Source organism: Mixophyes fleayi, chromosome 6 (genome assembly GCF_038048845.1).
Source record: "Mixophyes fleayi isolate aMixFle1 chromosome 6, aMixFle1.hap1, whole genome shotgun sequence".
Taxonomy (NCBI): Eukaryota; Metazoa; Chordata; class Amphibia; order Anura; family Limnodynastidae; genus Mixophyes; species Mixophyes fleayi.
This window is the reverse complement of record NC_134407.1, coordinates 38,395,137-38,405,256: the sequence shown is the minus strand read 5'-3', so window position 1 is coordinate 38,405,256 and position 10,120 is coordinate 38,395,137. Positions and strand designations below refer to the sequence as shown.

The following is a 10,120-nucleotide window of genomic DNA, read 5'->3' as shown; positions in this document are numbered from 1 at the left end:
TTTATATCATGTGTTTATATCATGTGTTTATATCATGTGTTTATACCATGTGTTTATATCATGTGTTTATATCATGTGTTTATATCATGTGTTTATATCATGTGTTTATATCATGTGTTTATACCATGTGTTTATATCACCTGTTTATATCACGTGTTTATATCACGTGTTTATATCACGTGTTTATACCATGTGTTTATATCATGTGTTTATATCATGTGTTTATATCATGTGTTTATATCATGCATTATTGATCTAAAATAAGAATGTGATGAAAAGTAACATAACTGACAATGTCGCAATGTCTTCCAGCCAACTCCTCTACAGATAACAACAAATCACCATCTGAAGAGCAACATGAAATATTTACTCTCCTTGACAAAGTACGTGATGCTGTAGTCGGGCTTCTTCAGTCACAAGAGGATAAAAATATGATAACAGATTTTAGCAAAAAATTAAAGTCCAAGATCAGGGAAACTGCCCCTAACTTAAAAGTACTCTCTGCAATAAAAGTTTTTTCAGAACGTATATTGAAACAAATTGAAGACGGAACATTGTCTGAGAATTCCATCATAAACTTTCTGCGTAAAGACCCTGTCAAACATTTAAATGTATTCATAGAACATTTTTTAAAGAAAATTAATTAAAGATCCCAGGAGCCAGCAAGGTGAAGGTAAGATAATACAGTAAATTTACTGAAGAAAATTAGCTGCTTCTTTTATTAAAAAGCACATTGTTTCAAAATTACTGATTTTGACAAAAAGCATTTGAGTATTGAGGAGACTATATTATACTGTATTACAGTATAACAGCACACCAGGGAAAAATGTTTGGACATTTTCTTTACAGTGAGACTATCGCAAATAAAGAGATGATGTGTGTCCCGTGAAATAATTGTTTTAAAATTAGCACCAAAAAGTTAAATTAACCTGCTGTTTGAGTGAACATTGTATATGTAATGCATTGCACAAGACAACATTAACTTGCTACTGTAGAGCACCATCATGGGCAGGAAACAGAATTTTAACTTATCATGCAAGATTGGCTGCAAAAATGTATGTAATGATATATCTGACGTGTGATTTTTCAAAAATATATATTTATTACAGCATAAAGGTGACTACTTACATATACTGTATGATACAAAATTACATACTTTTTTATTTTAATGACATGACAAATATTAAATAGGTGGCCGTGGCTCACAAAAAGAGGTAAACCAAAATTTAATTTTCTCAGTGGGACCATGAGTGATTATATTAGATGGGGATGATTTTGTCTCCAACTTACTAAATAGTTCCTAATTATGAATAGTAGTGGTAAGAATTTGTGTGTTTCAATTTATTTGCTTCCCTAGAACATAAGCTTTACACGTTTGAAACCTATTAGACCAGTGTTATCAGTGGAGGGAAGATAGTCTAAGAATTTTTTATATCTTTATTTCTGAATTGATTTTGTTAAGATTTATCTTTTTTTGATTTGAATCAAATGTAATAAAATTGTTTGTTTCTTAAGTTAATCAGTTTTCCTTTTACAAGGTGCTCTATCATCACCATGACTACCTTATAATGAACTATAATTTACTTACTGCAAAGTCTAATGTTAATAACTCCATACTCATTCTCCTGGACTTCTCTGCTGCTTTTGATACTATTGATCGCCCTCTTCTCCTACACACACTTCACTCTATTGGATTCCGTATTACAGTTCTTTCCTGGTTCACTTCCTACCGATCAAACTGCTCCTTTAGCGTTTCTACCTCTGGCACATCCTCCCCTCCACTCCCACTTTCTGTTGGGATCCAACAAGGCTCACAAAGTAAATTCCCTTTACTTTTTCATTTTACACCTTCTCCCTTGGGGCACTTAATCGTTCATTTGGCCTCCAATAGCACCTCTATGCTGATGACACCCAAATCTATATTTCTTCCCCTGACCTCTCCCCTTCTGTACTATCTGGTGTGTCACACTTGACTCCACCTTTTGCTTTATTTCTCACATCCAGACTCTCTCCCAGTCCTGTCGACTCCACCTTAAAAACATTGCCAGAATACGCCCTTTTCATACTCAACATGCTACCAAAACTCTTATTCATACAGTCATTATCTTCCATCTTGACTACTGCAACCTCCTGCTATCTGGCATTCCCGACACTCATATATCCACACTCCAATCCATTCTTATTGCTGCTGCAAGACTGATCTTCCTCTCTCACAGCTCCACATCTGCTACACCGCTTTGCAAATCCCAATACTGGCTCCCTGTGTCCACCAGAATCCAATTGAAATTACTCACCCTTACCTACAAAGTCCTCAACAACACCACCCCTTCATACATCTCAAATCTCATATCAAAATACTCTCCCTACCTACTGCCCTCTTAGCTCTACCACTGACCTGCGCCTTGTCTCGTCTCTGGTAACCACCTCTCAATCCAGCCTATAGGACTTCTCCCGTGCTGCTCCCCACTTATGGAATCCCCTACCACGCTCAATCAGACTTTCCCACAGCCTTTAAATCTTTAGATGCTCTTTGAAAACCCATCTCTTTTTTAGAGGTGACCTTATCCTCGATAACACTATTCACACTAATGTAACCTCACAACTATCCCAATCTCCACTCTGAGCCACACTAGCTCCTATTGTTTCAGCTGTGCCCTCTTCCTTTTAGAATATAAGCTCTCTGATGAGCAGGGTCCTTTATATCCTTTGTTTTCATGCCTGCATTTATTTTGTCTGCCTTGTCAGTCCCTGTTTTATGTATGTACTATTTTCCCTACTGTACTGCGCTGCAGAGCACTGTTGTGCCTTACAAATGTACAATAATAATAATAGTAATATTAATAATAATAATTATTATTATTATTATTATTATTATTATTTCAGATATCCTTACCTGCACTGTTCACCTTTTGCTTATTTACATTTCTAATATAATGTAAAGAAATATGTGTTGTTAAGTAACAATTACCTAATTTTATGTATAATAATATTACTGTGCATCAGTCGTTAACACATAGTAAGGGACACTTCTGAAAACCAGGGCACAGGAAAAATGTTTTATTACCCAAAGCAGCCAATCAGATTATTGCATTGATCTTCTATACAAACAATCAGACACTGAAAAATGTACATATACTTGGCAAGGCGACCCTGCCAGAAGTGAAGAAAACTAAAGGCAGACCATTGTTGGGAATTTATTTGACCTCATTGCGATTGTTGTCCCTTAAATTAAGTGTGTCCAGTACTATCCATACTTTCCAACTATCCCTGTTTCAGTGGGCCAGTCTCATTTTGCTGACCTAGAAAGGGGTGGGGCTTACTCAAAAGTGCCTGGACCTTTGCTAGAAAGAGCATGTGTTTGATTGGAATGTGGGCAAGATTGGGCCGACTGGGGAAGGGTCTGTGTCTATCCGGGGTGGGGTTTAATTTGTCCTGATATAGCCTGAGTAAGTGTTGGTTGCTTTGACTGCTTATTGACAGTTAACTACTATTAATTTTAAATGTAGCTCAGAAAACAATATACAATCACATCTAATTTCAATGTGTGTTTCTGTTGCAATTCACTAAACAGTCTTATTGCAAATATTAAATTTTAGTATGATTTTCCTGTTTAAAAGTAGGTACTAAACTTAGACATGTAGGATATTTTAATTTATATACTGTATTTATGCTTTTTAGCTAAAACAAATATCTCATACATTTTAAAGCTTCAATATTATTCGCATTCATATGCATGCAGGTTATAGTGTCAAAAGTGCCTATTTATATCTGAAACTCTATTCTCTTCTTTTAGTGTTGGGCATCGAGGATGATTTAAGAAGAACTCTGAAAAAATTACTGTATGCATGACATAAAATCAGTATTGGTCAATCAGAAATAAACAGCACTAAAAAACTCAAATTGACCAGTCCTTTATTGTTCCAAAATGCATATGTCAATGTTATTTATCCAAAACATAGCTTTCCCTGGTGCCAAACACCACTGCATCCTATCTGTGTGAAATTAATAAATACAATTAATACAATCTTAAATATGCTCATGGTTACATTTTTATGATATGTAAATAATAAATTATTAATTGAGAATAAAAGCAAAATAATAAACAATGCCATGAAAGGTGAGAACAGGGCTGCCATTACACCCTTGCTTTCCAAGATCAAGGGCAATGTGCCTCTTTTACAAATCCAGGTCCGATAATCAGCACAATAAATATTAAGGGAACCAATCACATACCTGACAACACTGGGACATAGAGAATTGGGAACAAATAAGCCCAGACGCCACCCAGATCCTCTCCACTTTAGGGTAAACTCCTCCCAATTTCAGAAAAGCTCCAACCATGTTGAGGTGGTGATTCAGACCTGTCCCACCAAAATCGGGACAGTTTGTAGGCATGTAATCATGTTAAGAGAAAATCACAATTTATTCTGGTTAAAATATACCTTAAGTCACCATAATGGAGAATAATATACCACTCCTTTAAAATATAAGGATAATAGAAGCCACTCAGAAGTTTTGTGAAACTAAAAGTCACAAAACTCTGAGCCATTTGTTATATCCTTATTATTTTAAGGAAAGCCTGATTAGGTGTGGTTGGGAATTCCATAACTGGGTAGCCGGAGGTGGGAGTGAGAGGTGTTTACCAAAGATGAGACAAGGCGCAGGTCAGAGGTAGATCTAAGAGGGCAGGATGAAGAGTATTTTGACATGCAATTTGCGATGTATGATGGGGTGTTGTTGTTGAGGGTTTTGTAGGTAGAGGTGATTAGTTTAAATTGGGTTCTGGAGGACAAAGGGAGTCAGTGTAGGAATTTGTAAAGTGGTACATCAGATGTGGAATGGTGAGAGAGGAATATCAGTCTTGCATCAGCATTTAGGATGGATCAAAGTGGGGAAACATGGGTGTCAGAAATTGCAGAAAGCAGGAGGTTGCAGTTTTAGTCGTATTTTAGGTAACCAAAGTACTGGATGGATGTGATATCTGTATGTGAGGAACAAATCAGAGGGCAGAGACAAGCGTGAATCCATGGCAGCAGGCTTGGGAGACTGAGGAAATTGTGGTGTTATTGACAGTGAGGGAGATTTGTGTAGAGGTAGTGACTCTGGGAAGTGGAAAGATGATAAGTTCTGTTTTAGATATGTTGAGCTTTAGGTAGTGTTGGAACATATATATGGAGGTAGCAGAAAGATGGTTGTTTGCATGAGATAGTACAGAAGGGAAGGTGGAAGAAATATTGATTTGGGTGTTGTCAATGTAGAGGTGGTAATGGGGTCCGAATGAGCAAATTAGTTCCCCAAGAGAAGAGTTGTAGAATGAAAAAAAATAAAGGGTCAAGTACAGTGCCTTGTGGGATCCCCAATAGATACTGGGAGAGGAGGGGAGGATGTGTGAGAGGTAGAAAAACTAAAGGAAGGTTTCAATAGGTAGGAAGTGAACTAGGAAAGAACTGTGTAACAAAGGGAAATTAAATTAAGGGTGTGTAGTAGGAGACCATAATCAACAGTGTCGAAAGCAGCAAAGAGGTCTAGGAGAACGAGTATGGAGACATTTTATTTAGACTTTGCAGTAAGTAGATCAATGATAATTTTTTTGTAAGAGCAGCTTCAGTGGAATGTTGGAGGCGGAAGCCTGATTGCAGAGAGTTGAGAATGGAGTTAGAGGAGAGAAAGTAAGACACACAGTTTTACACAGATATTTCAAGTATTTTGGAGGCAAAGGGTAGGAGAGAATTATTGTGGTAGTTGTAGCTAGAGGCTGGATCAAGAGATGGTTTCTATAGAATTAGTGAGATGAGCGCATGTTTAAACGAGGATGGCAATGTGGTAGTGGAGAGAGACAGGTTGGAGAGGTGAGCTAGAGATGGGTATGCAGTGGGGGAGAGGGAGCAGAGGAGCTGGGAGGGAATAGGGTTAAGGGGCCGGTTGTAGGTGGATATGATGTGATGAGTGCAAAGACTTCCTCGTATGAAGATACATGCAGAAGATGATTTTACTTGTTAGAAAATGTAAATATATGGGTCTTCCAGCAGTAGAATAACCAGAACACACTTCAAAAAGCACCCATGAAGGTTTAAGATAAGATGCTGGACTGTACTGAAGTGGTAAGCATTGAGTCCAGATCTAAATGCCATGGTGTACCTGTGATCTGAAAACAACAGTGCCATTATTAGACATTTTAGTGCCCTGGAAGAGAGACAACAAGGATGCCCCCAGGCCCCCTGTTTTGGTGGGGGTAATAGTAGGCACCTTTGGTGGTGGCAAGGGTTGGGTTCGGTATGCTTGAGATATCGACACCCAATACACCTACAAAAGAAACCCAAACCCTTAAATCAATGACCTATTAAAATCTACACTTACCTTCTCACTGACCGAGGACATTACCGAAAAAACTGGTATGCGGCTGCTGCAAAATCCGAAGATGCTGGAGTCTGGTGTTTCATTGTGACGTCACCGACGACAGCGATGTTTCATGCAGCCTAACCCTAACCCCTAATCCTAACCCTGACATTAACCCTAACCCTTAATGTTAACATACCTTTTTAAATGTAGATGTCGCTGTCTTCAGTAAAGTTATAATGAAGCGCCGGCATTCAGCATCTTCGAGTTTTTCAGTATTTGCATACCAGTTGTTCCGGTAATGTCCGCCATCGGTGAGAAAGTAAGTGTAGATTTTAATTAGGTCATTGATTTAAGGGTCGGGTTTCTTTTGTAGGTGTATTCGATGTCGGTATCCCAAGCATCGAAATATCAATCACCACCGGGTGGCACAACGGACTGCCCTAATTATGGCTTTGTGAGTATATAGTAAAATTGGTTATATTTTATTGTTTTTAATGTTGTACAGTGGAGGCACAACCCAGTTTTAGGCAAGTTACATTAAGGTAGTAGTGTATGTTTAATTTATTCTTTAGTTCTGTGATGTCCAGAATGTCTTCACTTATAAATGGTACATGCATGGAGGAATGAAGAATGAAGCGAAAGAGATCACAACCAAAAACTCTCTCAGTGTAGTACAGTTTCAGAACGCAGACCTCTGTAGTCTGGACTACACTGCCTCATCCACCACACTTGCCTCTCACCAAATGCACCATCCACTCACCTAAATACCTCTCATCCATCCATCAATGCAGTATACAGTATATCTTGACCACTACTACACAGGCACAATCTCTAACCCACTGACATAGCCATTACTCAGCATCACTCTCTGGCATCATACCTCACCTACTCATATAGCCCTAACAAACCACCACTCCCTGGCATCATACCTCATCCATTGACATTGAAATCACATCACCACTCTCTGGCACCATACCTCACCCACTGGCATAGTCATCACTCACCATCACGTCCTGACATCATATCTCACCAACTGACATTGCCATTATTCAACACCACTCCCTGGCATCATACCTCATATATATCTATATATATAACCATCATCTGAACCAGACCAGCCACAAACAAACCTCTATAGCAAGGGCTGGTCCCAAAACTATGGCTAGCATCTCTCTTGAAAAGAAATTGGATCCCACAGCAGAGGCCGGCACTCTTGCTGACCTTGAATCCTGGGCAGTGGCATATATGATACTGCCATAGTTACAACCCTGGTTGGGAGAAGGCACAGATAACTGGAGAAGTTTGAACAAGAAAAGTGGTCTCAAGTGGTGGCCCCAGTGATGGAGGAAGCTCATCCATGGCTATGAGAAGCCGATGATTCCAGTTATTTTGACCAAAGATTGTGCTCCCAAATTTTAAGTCTAGGGTCTCAATAATTTTGTCAATACCATTTTTTTTAATTTTCTGATTTAAAAGGATATGCAGTATTATATTGGAATTAAAAACAAAGGAAAAAAAAATATTGTGCGCTACTTCAAAATTGTGCAAGGGTGGCAATATTTTTATTCATGACTATACAAGTACATATTCCATAATTACAAGAGAAAATAAAACAACACACAAATTCAAGTTAAATATAAAAACAAAACAGGTTAATTGAAAGGAGGCAAAGGAGGTGTGCACGTGACACATACGGTAGAGAGAGCCAGGGCTTGTGGTACCGGTGTGCCCCACCAGTCTGCACCGAAAAAATAAATATTTTTTAAGGTATGGGCAGGTTCCAAGTCATCCACTCTACCCTGCTCTTTTCTGGATTCCCACCTCTGATCTGTTTTTGGCCGCTGAGTGAAATGAAAAGCAGAGTCACAGACAGAGTCCCCTGACTAGGAATCCTATTGGTGTAATAGGTCCATGCTACTGTTCTAGGAGAGGAAAGCGAACATGGACAAAATCTGTTTAAACTGCTGCTAATTGGGGTTTTCTCTTCAGGTTCAACAAAGAGGCTTTTCTCACCACCTTCAGTCCACCATCGGTCTGCACCCTCACCACACCTGCTGCTCAGTAACTTCCCCTGCTCCCATCTGATCGTAATATCCTCATCCATCCTGTGTCTCCCAAAAGCCACCCCATACTCATCCTGTATCTCCCCACAGTCATCCAATATTCACCCTGTATCTCCCCACAGCCATCCAATATTCACCCTGTATCTCCCCACAGCCATCCAATATTCACCCTGTATATCCCCACAGCTATTCTATATTCACCTTGTATCTCCCCACAGTCACCCCATATACACTGTGTGCATCTACCCAGCCACCCATTATTCACCCTGTGTTGTCCCACAGCCACCCCATATTCACCCTGTGTCTCCCCTCAGTTCACCTTGTTCACCCTGTGTATCCCCACAACCAGCCTATTTTCATCCTGTGTCTCTCTACAGCCATCCAATATTCACCCTGTATCTCCCCACAGCCACCCCACTCACCCTGTGTATCCCCCAGCTACCACACATTTACCCTGTTTCTCCCCAAAACCACCGCATATTTAAGCTTATTTGTAACTAACTCTGCCCCTAGTCACATATTGTAAAACAAAAAGGCAGAGTCCAGTATTCATTTGTGACCCTACTCTCAGAAACTGTGTTATAGTATGTAGTGCCCCCTATGGGGAGGTCCGACGGTATGTGGGAAGGTCTAAAGAGAATGTACAGGGCATATTGGGAGGTCTGATGGGCATGTAAGGGGTATGTGGGAAGAACTGAAGACATGAGAGGAGATCTAAAGTAATATAGATCTGACGGGCATGTAATGTGCATGTAGGGAGGTCTAATGGGCATGTGAGGAGGCCTGAGGGGCATGTTAAGGGTTCTGAGGGGCATATGGGGACATTTTGGAGTAAATGTGAGATCTGAGTGCACATGGAATCTGACTGCCTATGGAGCTATTTGGGAGGACTCAGTCGCATATGGTGGAATTTTGGAGCAATTTATGGGCATTTGGGATTTAGTGCATTGAGATAGGTGCAGACCTCCCAACAGTCCTGACTTATGCAAGACAATCCTGATTTTAGAGGAATGACCTGGTGTCCCACATAAAAGGCTTTTAACTTTTATCGTTTTTCGAGGACAGGAGGGAGGAATGTCTCACTAAATTATGGAGGGAATGGGGCTGGGGACATCCCCCAATGTGACATGGCCTGGTCAGGGGAGAACCTAGAATTTTTTGGTAGGGGGGGTGGTGATTTATGCCCAGCCCCATTTTTGGCCAATAGAAGCAGGGGGTTTCCAGAGGCAGCTCACTATACTCATGTTCCCGGGAGCTGACAGGTAAGCAGATAATGCTGCTCGGCAAAACTGACTATGTTAAAACACAATCAGAGCTGCCGGACAGGACTACCTGCCTGCCTGCCTCCCCATGAATTCTGCCGGGAATTTCTCCATTGGGGGACTGCAAAAACTCATAATAGTCTTGTTAAAGCTCATCTAAAAATTGAATCTTAGACTAAGGCATATACAACCCATCCTAGAGTCTTGATATTAATGCCACTGCTAAAAAAAGTAATTACAGCACATACATGCACACTAAAAATATCTTGTATTAACATAGATAAGTTTAATGACTAGTCCAAGTCACCATATGCAACCGAATATCTTAAAAACATAATGTAATGATACCTGCACAGTAAATGTCAATGAGACTGACGTCCACATCTACACCTTGCAGCCAAAATTTAATTATACTCTCTTTTCAAAATGAATGAACCCTATATAATTAATAATTTT

General features: G+C 39.7%; 1 long non-coding RNA gene across 1 annotated transcript; it reads left to right on the top strand.

The window, feature by feature from the left end:
• Positions 1 to 313: 313 nt before the first annotated feature.
• Positions 314 to 4,031, top strand: LOC142160236 (uncharacterized). The gene is made up of 2 exons (XR_012693109.1): positions 314 to 673; positions 3,794 to 4,031. It is a non-coding gene; the product is annotated as an uncharacterized LOC142160236 (long non-coding RNA).
• The last annotated feature ends 6,089 nt before the right edge of the window (positions 4,032 to 10,120 follow it).